Source organism: Globicephala melas, chromosome 16 (genome assembly GCF_963455315.2).
Source record: "Globicephala melas chromosome 16, mGloMel1.2, whole genome shotgun sequence".
Taxonomy (NCBI): domain Eukaryota; kingdom Metazoa; phylum Chordata; class Mammalia; order Artiodactyla; family Delphinidae; genus Globicephala; species Globicephala melas.
In genome coordinates, this window is record NC_083329.1 from 45032021 (window position 1) to 45048309 (window position 16289).

The window sequence follows — 16289 nt, forward strand, 5'->3', positions numbered from 1 at the left end:
ACATTGGGTCTGAAAGAAGATGGGCTTTGGGAGCTGGGAGAGAATCTAGGACTAAGGAAAGGTTGATGATCCATCTCTGTCAGGGAACTCCCTTTTTTGGCCTTTCCTGAGTAGGGATGGTGTCACTCAGGAGCCTGAGGCTTCCTGAGATTAACGGGATCTACTTTAAATCAGGGGCCACTGAATGATTTCTCATTTACCCAGCCCAGTTGATTCTTCTCACTAGGTCATTTTTACAGTCAAATCCACAGCGGTCCCAGAGGCCTCTTTCTGTGTGGTCACATGCTATTTAGCCCCCACTTACCCTTTCCAGTTAACCACTGCAAACATCACTCTGAGCCAGGCAGGGGTGAGGAGCTCTGACACCTCAGCTTCCTTGGCTGCTCCTATCCTCAGTGATCACTCACCAATAGCAACATCTTAAACCTGCATAGCACTTGATATCATTGTCTTCAGTTCTCTCATTCAGTCTTGGCTGCATCTCTAGGTTGATTTATTGTCCTCATCATATTTAGAAAGAAACTAGAGCTCAAATGGATTGAGTGCTCTGAAAGAGCCTGGATATGAACCCATATCTTCTTCCCCCCAGCTCAGGGCTCTTTCCACATTACACACATCTCTGTGCATCCACAGCACCATTATACCACACGGTGTAATGCAGCCCCCTTCATGCCTTTTCTTTTTATATTCACCAGCATGGGTACTAGGGTCTTCTTAATTGGGTTATCAGTTTTCTAAGGATACAAATCAAGTCTCATACTTCTGCTTTGTCAAATGAGTAATGCTCTGTTAAACACTCGATACCTGTCTAAGTATTTTATTTTTTAATCCATTACAAAATATAGAAAATATAAAATTATAAGAAACCAAGATGAATAACACAACATATGTTCTTCATGGCATGTTGAAAACCTATTAGTGATCAGGGACCTCTCTGGTGGTCCAGTGGTTAAGAATCCGCCTTCCAATGCAAGAGATGTGGGTTCCATCCCTGGTCGGGGAACTAAGGTCCCACATGCCATGGGGCAAATAAGCTCATGCGCCACAACTAGAGAGAAGCCTGCTCGCCACAACAAAGAGCCTGAGTGCTGCAACAAAAGATTACATGTGCCGCAACTAAGACCCAACGCAGCTAAAAATAAATAAATACTTTTTAAAAAAGAAAGAAAATCTATTAGTGATCATACTGAGTCATTAGCGGTAGTTTTCAAAGCCCTATTCATTGCATAGTCTCTGAGACCACTGAGGGCTTCAACATGTTTTTTTTGTGTGTCAGAATCCCATTAGAAGAGATTAGATTTGGTTTCTACCAACCTATGTGCCAATGCCACAGTCAGCCTATGGTTCATGAAATTCTTGAATTTCATGCCCCAAATCATTCTGCTTCTGATGAATGACAATGAGAATACTGGATGAAGAACCATCCAGTTAAAAGGGATGAACAACTCATCCCTTTTAAATCAATATCAAATTGTACTCTCAACTTCCATCTACAATAGCAAACAATATGTTTTTCTTCAATCCCAAAGATTCAGTTATACACTCATAACTTGCTTCTATCATTTTTATTGGCCATAATAAAGAGAATCAATTTTTTAGTCCAGTTAAACATGGAGGATTTGTCCACCAAGTTGTATTCTGAAACAATGGGAGGGTAGCATTGCCTTCTTGCAATGCTGTGTAACTTTTAGAGCTAAATCATCACAGTTGAATTGAGAACAAAGTAAAGGAAGAGTGAGAAATCGCAGGCATGTTTCTAAATGCATAGTCCAGGGTTTAAAGTTGAAATTTCTACATTCAAAACAAAGTAGTGATTGCACATCATACTCATCAAACTGTACGCATTAAATATGTGCAGTTTTTATATATCAATTATACCTCAATAAAGCTGCTAAAACAAAGTGAATGATCCTATACATTTCACCTTGAGAGTTACTGAGAAGAAAAGGGAAAAACAGAAACAACAGTTTTCATTAGAATCAGAAACTATTTTTGAAGCCTAATTGGCTCCAGAGGAAACATTTGGGGTAAGATACTAGGAGTAGAAGATTTCTTTGGGGCCAGTGGTCACCTTTAAGAAATTCTTCAGATCTCCAGGTTGATACTGTCAGAATCAAGTTGAATTGTACCACAACTAGCTGGTGTCTGAGAATTGTTTGGTGGTGTGGGGAACCCTCCCACACATCAGAATTGGTGACCAGAATCCTAAGGCCCAAAAGATAATAATGAGTTGGCCATATGATGAGTGGGGCAGAGGAGCTTTTAAGAATGAGTGACTGGGGGGCAGAAGAGGAACCAAGAAGGTGGAGTAGAAGGACGTGCTCTCACCCCCTCTTGTGAGAACACCAGAATCACAACTAGCTGCTGGGCAATCATCTACAGGAAGACACTGGAACTCACCAAAAAAGATACCCCACATCCAAACACAAAGGAGAAGCCACAATGAGATGGTAGGAGGGGCACAATCATAGTAAACTCAAATCGCATAACTGCTGGGTGGGTGACTCACAGACTGGAGAACACTTATACCACAGAAGTCCACCCACTGGAGTGAAGGTTCTGAGCCCCACGTCAGGCTTCCCAACCAGGAGATCCAGCAACGGGAGGAGGAATTCCTAGAGAATCAGACATTGAAGCCCAGTGGGATTTGATTGCAGGACTTTGACAGGACTGGGGGAAACAGAGACTCCACTCTTGGAGGGCACACACAAAGTAGTGTGTGCATCAGGACCCAGGGGAAGGAGCAGTGACCCCAGGGGAGACTGAACCAGACCTACCTGCTAGTGTTGGAGGGTCTCCTGCAGAGGAGGGGGGTGGCTGTGGCTCACCGTGGGGACAAGGACACTGGCAGCAGAAGTTCTGGGAAGTACTCTGTGGTGTGAGCCCTCCCAGAGTCTGCCATTAGCCCCATCAAAGAGCCCAGGTAGGCTCCAGTGTTGGGTTGCCTCAGGCCAAACAACCAACAGGGAGGGAACCCAGCCCCACCCATCAGCAGTCAAGCGGATTAAAGTTTTACTGAACTCTGCCCACCAGAGCAACAGTCAGCTCTACCCACCACCAGTCCCTCCCATCAGGAAACTTGCACAAGCCTCTTAGATAGCCTCATCCACCAGAGGCAAGACAGGAGAAGCAAGAAGAAGTACAATCCTGCAGCCTGTGGAACAAAAACCACATTCACAGACAGACAAGATAAAAAGGCAGAGGGCTATGTACCAGATGAAGGAACAAGATAAAACCCCAGAAAAACAACTAAATGAAGTGGAGATAGGCAACCTTCCAGAAAAAGAATTCAGAATAATGATAGTGAAGATGATACAGGACCTCGGAAAAAGAATGGAGGCAAAGATCAAGAAGATGCAAGAAATGCTTAACAAAGACCTAGAAGAATTAAAGAAGAAACAAACAGAGATGAACAATACAATAACTGAAATGAAAACTACACAAGAAGGAATCAATAGCAGAATAAATGAGGAAGAAGAACGGATAAGTGACCTGGAAGACAGAATTGTGGAATTCACTGCTGCGGAACAGAATAAAGAAAAAGGAATGAAAAGAAATGAAGACAGCCTAACAGACCTGGGGGACAACATTAAACGCAACAACATTCGCATTATAGGGGTCCCAGAAGGAGAAGAGAGAGAGAAAGAACCAGAGAAAATATTTGAAGAGATTATAGTGGAAAACTTCCCTAACATGGGAAAGGAAATAGCCACCCAAGTCCAGGAAGCACAGTGAGTCCCATACAGGATAAACCCAAGGAGAAACATGCCAAGACACATAGTAATCAAATTGGCAAAAATAAAAGACAAAGAAAAATTATTGAAAGCAGCAAGGGAAAAATGACAAATAACATACAAGGGAACTCCCATAAGGTTAACAGCTGATTTTTCAGCAGAAACTCTACAAGCCATAAGGGAGTGGCATGATATACTTAAAGTGATGAAAGGGAAGAACCTACAACCCAGATTACTCTACCCAGAAAGGATCTCATTCAGATACGATGGAGAAATCAAAAGCTTTACAGACAAGCAAAAGCAAAGAGAATTCAGCACCACCAAACCAGCTCTACAACAAATGCTAAAGGAACTTCTCTAAGTGAGAAACACAAGAGAAGAAAAGGACCTACAAAAACAAACGCAAAACAATTAAGAAAATGGTCATAGGAACCTACATATTGATAATTACCTTAAACGTGAATGGATTAAATGCAGCAACCAAAAGACACAGGCTTGCTGAATGGATACTAAAACAAGACCCACATATATGCTGTCTACAAGAGACCCACTTCAGACCTAGGGACACATACAGACTGAAATGAGGGGATGGAAAAAGATATTCCAAGCAAATGGAAATCAAAAGAAGGAGTACTTATATTCATATCAGATAAAATAGACTTTAAAGTAAAGAATGTTATAAGAGACAAGGAAGAACACTACATAATGATCAAAGGATCAATCCAAGAAGAAGATATAACAATTACAAATATATATGCACCCAACATAGGAGCACCTCAATACATAAGGCAACTGCTAACAGCCATAAAAGAGGAAATCAACAGTAACACAATAATAGTGGGGGAGTTTAACACCTCACTTACACCAATGGACAGATCATCCAAAATGAAAATAAATAAGGAAACAGAAGCTTTAAATCACACAATAGACCAGATAGATTTAATTGATATTTATAGGACATTCCATCCAAAAACAACAGATTACACTTTCTTCTCAAGTGCGCACGGAACATTCTCCAGGATAGATCACATCTTGGGTCACAAATCAAGCCTCAGTAAATTTAAGAAAATTGAAATCATATCAAGCATCTTTTCTGATCACAATGCTATGAGATTAGAAATGAATTACAGGGAAAAAAAAGTAAAAAACAAAAACACATGGAGGCCAAACAATACGTTACTAAATAACCAAGAGATCACTGAAGAAATCAAAGAGGAAAATCAAAAAATACCTAGAGAAAAATGACAATGAAAACACGATGATCCAAAACCTATGGGATGCACCAAAAGGATTTCTAAGAGGGAAGTTTATAGCTACACAAGCCTACCCCAAAAACAAGAAAAATCTCAAGTAAACAATCTGACCTTACACCTAAAGGAACTAGAGAAAGAAGAACAAACAAAACCCAAAGTTAGCGGAAGGAAAGAAATCATAAAGATCAGAGCAGAAATAAATGAAATAGAAACAAAGAAAACAATAGCAAAGATTAATAAAACTAAAAGCTGGTTCTATGAGAAGATAAATAAAATTGATAAACCATTAGCCAGACTCACCAAGAAAAAGAGAGAGAGGACTCAAATCAATAAAATTAGAACTGAAAAAGAAGTTACAAAAGACACCGCAGAAATACAAAGCATCCTAAGAGACTACTACAAGCAACTCTATGCCAATAAAACAGACAGCCTGGAAGAAATGGACAAATTCTTAGAAAGGCATAACCTTCCAAGACTGAACCAGGAAGAAACAGAAAATATGAACAGACCAATCACAAGTAATGAAATTGAAACCGTGATTTAAAATCTTCCAGCAAACAAAAGTCCAGGACCAGATGGCTTCACAAGTGAATTCTATCAAACATTTAGAGAAGAGCTAACACCCATCCGTCTCAAACTCTTCCAAAATATTGCAGAGGAAGGAACACTCGCAAACTCATTCTATGAGGCCACCATCACCCTGATACCAAAACCAGACAAAGATACTACAAAAAAAGAAAATTACAGACCAATATCACTGATGAATATAGATGCAAAAATCCTCAACAAAATACTAGCCAACAGAATCCAACAGCACATTAAAAGGATCATACACCACGATCAAGTGGGATTTATCCCAGGGATGCAAGGATTCTTCTATATATGCAAATCAATCAATGTGATACACCATATTAACAAATTGAAGAATAAAAACCATATGATCATCTCAATAGATGCAGAAAAAGCTTTTGACAAAATTCAACACCAATTTATGATAAAAACTCTCCAGAAAGTGGGCATAGAGGGAACCTACCTCAACATGATAAAGGCCATATACGACTAACCCACAACAAACATCATTCTCAATGGTGAAAAACTGAAAGCATTTCCTCTAAGATCAGGAATGAGACAAGGATGTCCACTCTCACCACTCTTATTCAACATAGTTTTGGAAGTCCTAGCCATAGCAATCAGAGAAGAAAAGGAAATAAAAGGAATCCAAGAAGAAGTAAAGCAGATGACATGATACTATACATAGAGAATCCTAAAGATGCTACCAGAAAACTACTAGAGCTAATCAATGAATCTGGTAAAGTAGCAGGATACAATATTAATGCACAGAAATCTCTGGCATTCCTATACACTAATGATGAAAAATCTGAAAGTGAAATCTAAAAAACACTCCCATTTACCATTGCAACAATAAAACAAGAATAAAATATCTAGGAATAAACCTACCTAAGGAGACAAAAGACCTGTATGCAGAAAATGATAAGACACTGATAAAAGAAATTAAAGATGATAAAAATAGATGGAGAGATATATCATGTTCTTGGATTGGAAGAATCAACATTGTGAAAATGACTCTACTACCCAAAGCAATCTACAGATTCAATGCAATCCCTATCAAACTACCACTGGCATTTTTCACAGAACGAGAACAAAAAATTTCACAATTTGTATGGAAACACAAAAGACCCCGAATAGCAAAAGCAATCTTGAGAACGAAAAACGGAGCTGGAGGAATCAGGCTCTCTGACTTTGGACTATACTACAAAGCTACAGTAATCAAGACAGTATGGTACTGGCACAAAAACAGAAATATAGATCAATGGAACAGGATGGAAAGCCCAGAGATAAACCCACGCACATATGGTCACCTTATCTTTGATAAAGGAGGCAGGAATGTACAGTGGAGAAAGGACAGCCTCTTCAATAAGTGGTGCTGGGAAAACTGGACAGCTACATGTAAAAGTATGAGATTAGAACACTCCCTAACACCATACACAAAAATAAGCTCAAAATGGATTAAAGACCTAAATGTAAGGCCAGAAACTATCAAACTCTTAGAGGAAAACATAGAAAGAACACTCTATGACATAAATCACAGCAAGATCCTTTTTGATCCACCTCCTAGAGAAATGGAAATAAAAAAAAAAATAAACAAATGGCACCTAATGAAACTTCAAAGCTTTTGCACAGCAAAGGAAACCATAAACAAGACCAAAAGACAACCCTCAGAATGGGAGAAAATATTTGCAAATGAAGCAACTGATAAAGGATTAATCTCCAAAATTTACAAGCAGCTCATGAAGCTCAATAACAAAAAAAGAACAACCCAATCCAAAAATGGGCAGAAGACCTAAATAGACATTTCTCCAAAGAAGATATACAGACTGCCAACAAACACATGAAAGAATGCTCAACATCATTAATCATTAGAGAAATGCAAATCAAAACTACAATGAGATATCACCTCACACCAGTCAGAATGGCCATCATCAAAAAATCTAGAAACAATAAATTCTGGAGAGGGTGTGGAGAAAAGGGAACACTCTTGCACTGCTGGTGGGAATGTGAATTGGCACAGCTACTATGGAGAACAGTATGGAGGTTCCTTAAAAAACTAAAACTAGAACTACCATATGACCCAGCAATCCCACTACTGGGCATATACACTGAGAAAACCATAATTCAAAAAGAAAACCATGACTCAAAAAGAGTCATGTACCAAAATGTTCATTGCAGCTCTATTTACAATAGCCAGGAGATGGAAACAACCTAAGTGTCCATCATCGGATGAATGGATAAAGAAGATGTGGCACATATATACAATGGAATATTACTCAGCCATAAAAAGAAACAAAATTGAGCTATTTGTAATGAGGTGGATAGACCTAGAGTCTGTCATACAGAGTGAAGTAAGTCAGAAAGAGCGAGACAAATACCGTATGCTAACACATATATATGGAATTTAAGAAAAATAAATGTCATGAAGGACCTAGGGGTAAAACAGGAATAAAGACACGACTTACTAGAGAATGGACTTGAGGCTATGGGGAGGGGGAAGAGTAAACTGTGACAAAGCGAGAGAGAGGCATGGACATATATACACTACCAAACGTAAGGTAGATAGCTAGTGGGAAGCAGCCGCATAGCACAGGGAAATCAGCTTGGTGCTTTGTGACCACCTAGAGGGGTGGGATGGGGAGGGTGGGAGGGAGGGAGACGCAAGTGGGAAGAGATATGGGAACATATGTATATGTATAACTTATTCACTTTGTTATAAAGCAGAAACTAACACACCATTGTAAAGCAATTATACTCCAATAAAGGTGAAAAAAAAATTCATATGGTACCATGAATAGTCAAAGCAATCTTGAGAGAGAAGAGCAAAGATCACACTTTTGGATGTCAAATTATATTACAAAGTTATAGTAATCAAAACAGTATGGTACTGGTATAAAAACAGACGCACAGACCAACGGAACAAAAAGAGAGTTCAGAAATAAACCCACATATATATGGTCAAGTAACCTATGAAAAGGGTGCAAAGAATACACAATGGGGAAAGAATAGTCTCTTCGATAAATTATGTTGGGAAAACTGGATATCCACAAGCAACAGAATGAAATCAGATCCTTATCTTACACCATATGCAAAATCAACTCAAAATGGATAAAATACTTAAATGTAAGACCTGAAGCCACAAAACTCCTAGAAGAAAACATAGGGGAAAATTTCCCTAACATTGGTCTTGGCAATAATTTCTGGATGACACCAAGAGCGCAGGGCAACAAAGGTAAAAATAAAGTAGGACTACATCAAACCAAAAAGCTTCTGCACAGCAAAGGAAACAATTAACAAAATGAAATGACAACCTACTGGATGGGAGAAAATATTTGCAAACCATATATCTGATAAGGGGTTAACCTCCAAACTATACAAGGAAAAAGGAACTCATATAACTCAACAGCAAGAAAAAAAAAATTCAATTTGAAAACAGGCAAAGGTCTGAATAGACATTTTTCCAAAGAAGGTTAGCAAATGGCCAACAGGTACACGAAAAGGTGCTCAACATCACTAATGACCAGAGAAATGCAAATCAAAACCACAGTGAGATACCATCTCACACCTGTTAGGAGTATTAATAAAAAGACAAGAGATAACAAGCAACGGTCAGGATGTGGAGTAAAGGGAACTCTTGTATATTGCTGGTATGTAAATTGGTGTAGCAACTATGGAAAACAGTATGGAGGTTCCTCAAAAAATTAAAAATAGAACTACCATATGATCCAGCAATCCCACCTCTGTGCATATCCAAAGGAAATGAAATCAGGATCTTGAAGAGTTATGCACTCCAATATTCACTGAAGCATTGTTCACAATAGCAAGGTATGGAAACAACCTAAGTTTTGATGAATGAATGAAGAAAATGTGATATATATGTGATGTATATATGTGTACATATGTATATGTGTGTGTGTATACATACACACACACACACACACACACACACACAAAGGAATACTATTCAGCCATAAAAAAGGAAATCCTGCCAGTTGTGACAACAATGGATGAAACTGGAGGACATCACACTAAGTAAAATAAGCCAGACACAGAAAGCAAATACTGTACGATCTCACTTCTATGTGGAATCTTAAAAACTCAAACTCAAAGCCATAGGGTAGAGCAGTGGTTACCAGGGGCGGAGGTAGGGAAAATCAGGACAGGTTGGTCAAAGGGTACAAACTTTCAGTTACAAGATGAACAAGTTCTGGATATCTAATGTACAGCATGATGACTATAGTTAATAATACTGTTTTGTATACTTGAAATTTGCTAATAGAGTAGATCTTAAGTGTTCTTGCCAAGCCAAAAAAAAAAAAAAAAGGTAACTATGTGAAGTGATGGATGTGTTAACTTGCTTGATTGCAGTAAGCATGTCACAATGTATTTATACATCAAAACCTGATGCTGCACACCTCAAATATATGCCATTTTATTTGTCAGTTATACCCTAATAAAGTTGGAGAGATTAAAAACCATATATACATATATACAGCTTTCTTCAATAAAAGTACAAAATATTCAGGAATAAATTTAACAAAATAAAGTGCAATGAAAACTACAAAACTATTAAATAAATTAGAAAAGATTTAGATAAATTGAATTATATCCCAGTTCCTTGTTTAGAGGACTTAATATTGTTAAGATAACAATATTCCCCAAGTTGATCTACAGCTTCAGTGCAATCCCTATCAAAATCCCAGCTTGCTTTTATTTTTTGCAGAAATTGACAAGTTGATCTTATAATTTATATGAAAATGCAATAACACAAAATAGCCAAAACATTCTTGAAAAATAAAGAACAAGGGCAGATTCACACTTCCCAATTCAAAACTTACTATAAAGTTACAGTAATCAAGACAGTGTGGCACTGACAAAAGATACACATATTGGTCAATGGAATAAAATTGAAAGTCCAGAAATAAACCCTTACATTTATGGTGAATTCACTTTTTACCAAGATGCCAAGACAATTCAATGGAGAAAGAATCTTCTTTTTAACAAATGGTTTCAGGACAACTGGATATTCATATGCAAAAGAATGGATTTGTATCCCCATATCACACCATACATAAAAATTAGCAGAATGGATCATAGGTCTAAATGAAGACTCAAATGACAAATTTCTTAGAAGAAAACATAGGAGTAAAATTTTGTGACTTTAGCATAGGCAACAGTCTTTTAGATATGCTACTAAAATCACAAGCAACAAAAGAAAAACAAATATATATATATATATATTGGGCTTGCTCAAAATTAAAAACTTTGGTGCTTCAAACATAACCATAAAAAAGTGAAAAGACAACCCACCAAAGCAACAAAATATCCAGCCCCTTATCAGGAAGTATGAAGACATACAACTCAATAATGAAAAGTGAAATACTTTCTGGAGGACTTCCGGGAAGATGGCGGAAGAGTAAGACGCGGGATCACCTTCCTCCCCACAGATACACCAGAAATACATCTACACGTGGAACAACTCCTACAGAACACCTACTGAACGCTGGCAGAAGACCTCAGACCTTCCAAAAGGCAAGAAACCCCCCACGTACCTGGTTAGGGCAAAAGAAAAAAATAAACAGAGACAAAAGGATAGGGACGGGTCCTGCACCAGCGGGAGGGAGCTGTGAAGGAGGAAAAATGTCCACACACTAGGAAGCCCCTTCGTGAGCGGAGACTGCGGGTGGCGGAGTGGGGGAGCTCCGGAGCCGCGGAGGAGAGCACAGCAACAGGGGTGCGGAGGGCAAAGCGGAGAGATTCCAGCACAGAGGATCAGGGCCGACCGGCACTCACCAGCCGAGAGGCTTGTCTGCTCACCCGCCGGGGCGGGCGGGGCTGGGAGCTGAGGCTCCGGCTTCAGTCAGAGCGCCGGGAGAGGACTGGGGTTGGCGGCGTGAACACAGCCTGCACGGCGTTAGTGCACCGCGGCTAGCCGGGAGGGAGTCCGGGGAGAAGTCTGGACCTGCCGAGGAGGCAAGAGACTTTTTCTTCCCTCTTTATTTCCAGGTGCGCGAGGAGAGGGGATTAAGAACGCTGCTTAAAGGAGCTCCAGAGACGGGCGCGAGCCGCGGCTAAAAGTGCGGACCCCAGAGACAGACATGAGATGCTAAGGCCGCTGCTGCCGCCACCAAGAAGCCTGTGTGCGCGCACAGGTCACTATCCACACCCCGCTTCCGGGAAGCCTGTGCAGCCCGCCTTTGCCAGGGTCCCGGGATCCAGGGACAACCCCCCCCGGGAGAACGCACGGCGCGCCTCAGGCTGACGCAACGTCACGCCGGCCTCTGCCGCCGCAGGCCCGCCCCGTACTCCACGCCCCTCCCTCCCCCCCGGCCTGAGTGAGCCAGAGCCCCCGAATCAGCGGCTCCTTTAACCCCGTCCTGTCTGAGCAAAAAACAGACGCCCTCCAGCGACCTACACGCACAGGCGGGGCCAAATCCAAAGCTGAGCCCCTGGGAGCTGTGAGAACAAAGAAGAGAAAGGGAAATCTCTCCCAGCAGCCTCAGAAGCAGCGGATTAAAGCTCCACAATCAACTTGATGAACCCTGCATCTGTGGAATACATGAATAGACAACGAATCATCCCAAATTAAGGAGCCGTGTGGATGAAAGGCTCTTGGTGCTGCAGCCAGCAGTTAGTGCTGTGCCTCTGAGGTGGGAGAGCCAACTTCAGGACACTGGTCCACAAGAGGCCTCCCAGCTGCACATAATATCAAACGGCGAAAATCTCCCAGAGATCTCCATCTCAACGCCAGCACCCAGCTTCACTCAACGACCGGCAAGCTACAGTGCTGGACATCCTATGCCAAACAACTAGCAAGACAGGAACACTACCCCACCCATTAGCAGAGAGGCTGCCCAAAATCATAATAAGTCTACAGACACCCCAAAACACACCACCAGACGTGGACCTGCCCACCAGAAAGACAAGATCCAGCCTCATCCACCAGAACACAGGCACTAGTACCCTCCACCAGGAAGCCTGCACAACCCACTGAACCAACCTTAGCCACTGGGGACAGACACAAAAAACAACAGGAACTACGAACCTTCAGCCTGCAAAAAGGAGACCCCAAACACAGTAAGATAAGCAAAATGAAAAGACAGAAAAACACACAGCAGATGAAGGAGCAAGATAAAAACCCACCAGACCTAACAAATGAGGAGGAAATAGGCAGTCTACCTGAAAAAGAATTCAGAATAATGATAGTAAAGATGATCCAAAATCTTGGAAATAGAATAGAGAAAATGCAAGAAACATTTAACAAGGACCTAGAAGAACTAAAGATGAAACAAACAATGATGAACAACACAATAAATGAAATGAAAAATACTCTAGATGGGATCAATAGCAGAATAACTGAGGCAGAAGAGCGGATAAGTGGCCTGGAAGATAAAATAGTGGAAATAACTAATGCAGAGCAGAATAAAGAAAAAAGAATGAAAAGAACTGAGGACAGTTTCAGAGACCTCTGGGACAACATTAAACGCACCAACATTCGAATTATAGGGGTTCCAGAAGAAGAAGAGAAAAAGAAAGGGACTGAGAAAATATTTGAAGAGATTATAGTTGAAAACTTCCCTAATATGGGAAAGGAAATGGTTAATCAAGTCCAGGAAGCACAGAGAGTCCCATACAGGATAAATCCAAGGAGAAATACGCCAAGACACATATTAATCAAACTGTCAAAAATTAAATACAAAGAAAGCATATTAAAAACAGCAAGGGAAAAACAACAAATAACACACAAGGGAATCCCCATAAGGTTAACAGCTGATCTTTAGCAGAAACTCTGCAAGCCAGAAGGGAGTGGCAGGACATATTGAAAGTGATGAAGGAGAAAAACCTGCAACCAAGATTACTCTACCCAGCAAGGATCTCATTCAGATTTGATGGAGAAATTAAAACCTTTACAGACAAGCAAAAGCTGAGAGAGTTCAGCACCACCAAACCAGCTCTACAACAACTGCTAAAGGAACTTCTCTAGGCAAGAAACACAAAAGAAGGAAAAGACCTACAATAACGAACCCAGAACAATTAAGAAAATGGGAATGGGAACATACATATCGATAATTACCTTAAATGTAAATGGACTAAATGCTCCCACCAAAAGACATAGATTGGCTGAATGGATACAAAAACAAGACGCATATATTTGCTATCTACAAGAGACCCACTTCAGACCTAGAGACATACAGACTGAAAGTAAGGGGATGGAAAAAGGTATTTCATGCAAATGGAAACCAAAAGAAAGCTGGAGTAGCAATTCTCATATCAGACAAAATAGACTTTAAAATAAAGACTATTACAAGAGACAAAGAAGGACACTACATAATGATCAAGGGATCAATCCAAGAAGAAGATATAACAATTATAAATACTTATGCACCCAACATAGGAGCACCTCAATACATAAGGCAAATACTAACAGCCATAAAAGGGGAAATCGACAGTAACACATTCATAGTAGGGGACTTTAATACCCCACTTTCACCAATGGACAGATCATCCAAAATGAAAATAAACAAGGAAACACAAGCTTTAAATGATACATTAAACAAGATGGACTTAATTGATATTTATAGGACATTCCATCCAAAAACAACAGAATACAGATTTTTCTCAAGTGCTCATGGAACATTCTCCAGGATAGATCATATCTTGGGTCACAAATCAAGCCTTGGTAAATTTAAGAAAATTGAAATTGTATCAAGTATCTTTTCCGACCACAACGCTATGAGACTAGATATCAATTACAGGAAAAGATCTGTAAAAAATACAAACACATGGAGGCTAAACAATACACTACTTAATAACAAAGTGATCACTGAAGAAATCAAAGAGGAAATCAAAAAATACCTAGAAACAAATGACAATGGAGACACGATGACTCAAAATCTATGGGATGCAGCAAAGCAGTTCTAGGAGGGAAGTTTATAGCAATACAATCCTACCTTAAGAAACAGGAAACATCTCGAATAAACAACCTAACCTTGCACCTAAAGCAATTAGAGAAAGAAGAACAAAAAAACCCCAAAGTTAGCAGGAGGAAAGAAATCATAAAAATCAGATCAGAAATAAATGAAAAAGAAATGAAGGAAACGATAGCAAAGATCAATAAAACTAAAAGCTGGTTCTTTGAAAGGATAAACAAAATTGATAAACCATTAGCCAGACTCATCAAGAAAAAAAGGGAGAAGACTGAAAGCAATAGAATTAGAAATGAAAAAGGAGAAGTAACAACTGACACTGCAGAAATACAAAAGATCAAGAGAGATTACTACAAGCAACTCTATGCCAATAAAATGGACAACCTGGAAGAAATGGACAAATTCTTAGAAAGGCACAACCTGCCAAGACTGAATCAGGAAGAAATAGAAAATATGAACAGACCAATCACAAGCACTGAAATTGAAACTATGATTAAAAATCTTCCAACAAGTGAAAGCCCAGGACCAGATGGCTTCACAGGCGAATTCTATCAAACATTTAGAGAAGAGCTATCACCTATCCTTCTCAAACTCTTGCAAAATATAGCAGAGGGAGGAACACTCCCAAACTCATTCTACGAGGCCACCATCACCCTGATACCAAAACCAGACAAGGATGTCACAAAGAAAGAAAACTACAGGCCAATATCACTGATGAACATAGATGCAAAAATCCTCAACAAAATACTAGCAAACAGAATCCAACAGCACATTAAACGGATCATACACCATGATCAAGTGGGGTTTATTCCAGGAATGCAAGGATTCTTCATTATATGCAAATCAATCAACGTGATACACCATATTAACAAATTGAAGGAGAAAAACCATATGATCTTCTTGATAGATGCAGAGAAAGCTTTTGACAAAATTCAATACCCATTTATGATAAAAACCCTGCAGGAAGTAGGCATAGAGGGAACTTTCCTCAACATAATAAAGGCCATATATGACAAACCCACAGCCAACATCGTCCTCAATGGTGAAAAACTGAAAGCATTTCCACTAAGATCAGGAACAAGACAAGGCTGCCTACTCTCACCACTCTTATTCAACATAGTTTTGGAAGTTTTAGCCACAGCAATCAGAGAAGAAAAGGAAATAAAAGGAATCCAAATTGGAAAAGAAGAAGTAAAGCTGTCACTCTTTGTAGATGACATGGTACTATACATAGAGAATCCTAAAGATGCTACCAGAAAACTACTAGAGCTAATCACTGAATTTGGTAAAGTAGCAGGATACAAAATTAATGCACAGAAATCTCTGGCATTCCTATACACTAATGATGAAAAATCTGAAAGTGAAATCAAGAAAACACTCCCATTTACCATTGCAACAAAAAGAATAAAATATCTAGGAATAAACCTACCTAAGGAGACAAAAGACCTGTATGCAGAAAATTGTAAGACACTGATGAAAGAAATGAAAGATGATACAAATAGATGGAGAGATATACCATGTTCTTGGATTGGAAGAATCAACATTGTGAAAATGACTATACTACCCAAAGCAATCTACAGATTCAATGCAATCCCTATCAAACTACCACTGGCATTTTTCACAGAAGTAGAACAAAAAATTTCACAATTTGTATGGAAACACAAAAGACCCCGAATAGCAAAAGCAATCTTGAGAACGAAATACGGAGCTGGAGGAATCAGGCTTCCTGACTTCAGACTATACTACAAAGCTACAGTAATCAAGACAGTATGGTACTGGCACAAAAACAGACATATAGATCAATG